Consider the following 2818-nt stretch of genomic DNA (forward strand, 5'->3'; position numbering starts at 1 on the left):
GAGGGGGGACATATGGTCAACTTGTTGGGCTAATGACCATCTGACAATTTCAAAGTCCAAGAAGGACTCCTAGAATTTGGGCTTTTTACAAAAATCAAAGCCAAACAAATACACAAAATGAACAAAGTTTGAACCCAAAAGGAATGTTGGAAATGTTCTTAACTTAGCAACTCATTCTGTAGCCTACTGTACTAAAACCCCTATAATTAGAAGAAAAAAAAGATATTGTTCAAATTATTCATAAAAAAATAAAATAAAATAAATAAATTATCCTTCTATTCTAACATAAAAAGTCAATAGTAAAAATTCAAAAAGAGGCTACAAATTAAACAAGTTTTCTTTGCTTCTAAAAAAACACTTTCCTGTTTTTTCCAAACATCCCCTTACAATGTGACATAAATATAGGCTGTGACATATGGTCATTTTTAAAAAAAAAATTGGGTCCACTTTTTAAAGACTCACGGATTGCAAAATCAAAGAATAAAAAATAAAATCAGATATTAAAAAAAAAAAAATACAAATAGAGCATTATCTTGACGTTGTAAAAGTCATCAATTCAAGCTTGATTATCTCTAAACCCAATATTTAGACACGTGAAGTATTCCAACGTTTCATGCCAGAGCTCCATTGAGGGTATAGTCAAATACGAGATGATTTGCTAACGATAAAGAATAGGAAGGAATCTAAACATAGCATATGTAAAATTGAACAATTTTTAGAAATTTATTTTACAAAAGGAAAAGTGGCTTAATTAATTATTTTTGTAGGACAATTGACTCTTCATAAAGTTGAGTAATGAGGGTAGATTTCTTTTGAGAATTTGGCAAAAAAGAAGTACTATATATTACTATATTAAATATTAAAGATGAAATGATATAAAGAACTTAAAAGAGGGTACAGAAGTAAATGGGGGAACAATATATTAAACATGAAACATGGTATAAAGACTTTTTTAGATTTTTTATTCGACGTTCAGTATCTGCATTGAAAATTGATTATTTTCGAATTTACTCATTGAAAAACTCGTTTTTGAAGACGGCATTTTCAGTAAAATTCTTTTTATTTTACGAACTCAAACCTAAGATCTTTAAATAAAATTTTAACTATCTCACGACAATCGATGTTCGTACCGAAGTAAAGAGGGTAACAGTATTATAACAATAGAATGTGACAGTGCATGGGATTGTCATTATGTAGAGAATAGTAATATATGCAAAATACTCGCTTTGAATGCGGGACTGACAAATAATACACTGGGACAATATATATATAATAATGTCATACACTCTCTCTCTTTCCGATCGTGGTAAAAATTTATTCGTATTCGATATTTTATCTGTAACGAATGAATACAAGATGTGTATGTGGTTATGGTACATTTATTCCCGTTTTAATTTTTAACTTGTAACTCTTTCCTCTGACCAGCCTCACACTAGTAGAATATCGCTAATGAAAAAGAGTAAACTAAGAACATATTTATTAGCACTTGAGGCTATTGTTCAACGATTCATAATATATAAAGTTTAAACTCTGAATTCGACGTAACTATTACTATAGAGATATATTAGTTAACATGAAAAGTATAATACTTTAAAACACTTTTTAAATGAAAAGATTCTTTGTCAATATAGAGGCAAAGTGAATTTTAGTACATTGGATAACTACATTAAATACATATTAGGGATATACTTTTTATTTAATTTTCTTAAGTCACAATCAAGTTTAGGGGACCATAGACAGTAAGATATATATGTATATATATTGTCAATAAATTCAACTGCAGAGAAACCACAATTCTATTCTCTCATCATAATGCCATCATAGCCTTGTGATAGAACTACCCCTACTCCCCTACCCCCCTACCCCCCCCCCCCTAAAACTTAACTTTTTTTTGTCATAGAAAAAAGTAAAGTAGTGATAAGGAGGAAAAGTTTAGTAAAGCCTTTTTCTTTTCCTTTCTTTAATGATAATCAGAGGGGGGGGGGCGGGTGGTGGAGGGGGGGGGGGGGGGGGGGGGGGGGGGAGAAAATAAGAAAATGATTTATAGTTAACATACTCAAATCTATATATAATAGCTATTCTCAATAAAAAAATATTTCATTATAACGATAAAGTTTCTTATATGAAACCAATTTTTCATATTATGTTAAAATATATGTTCGTTTTAACAACATTTCACTTTTGTAGTATTAGAAAGACATATACTACTTACTCCCTTTGTTTTAACTTATATGACTCGCTTCTTTTATCAGTAAGTCTAAAAAAGAATTACATGTTTCTATATTTAGTAATAATTTAACTTTTAAAATGTTTATTTTACTCGTAATGAAATTATTTATAGTCACTTGAATATTTAACACTTATTTTAAATCACAAATTTCAAAAATCTTGCTTTTTTTCTTAAATTATGTATAAGAGAGTAATATTTATTATAAATATAGAGTGATTAAAAATTTTATGGTAATTATATATTGTACTATATATAGTCTACATCACAATCACTTTTTTCAGTAGAGTGCAGTATGAGTAAATATTTGATTTAATTATATTTCTCTTTCATACATTATAATATAACTTTTGTTCACTTCAATCATAAAGCAATCGATTACAAAATGATTTTACTTCTTCTTCTCTCACATCAATATTATCATCCTTTCTGCTCTCTGTCCAAAAAAAGTTTCTGTACCCCTTTGCATTTATTACCCTTCTCTTGTCTTCTTACATGAATTTTATTCAATTCAACCCCCTACCCCCACCCCCTCACCTCCCTTTTTTTTTTTTTTTTAAAAAATGGGCCATCTGGGGGTATATATAACCC

This window comes from Solanum tuberosum, unplaced genomic scaffold, assembly GCF_000226075.1.
Source record: "Solanum tuberosum cultivar DM 1-3 516 R44 unplaced genomic scaffold, SolTub_3.0 scf00148, whole genome shotgun sequence".
Taxonomy (NCBI): Eukaryota; Viridiplantae; Streptophyta; class Magnoliopsida; order Solanales; family Solanaceae; genus Solanum; species Solanum tuberosum.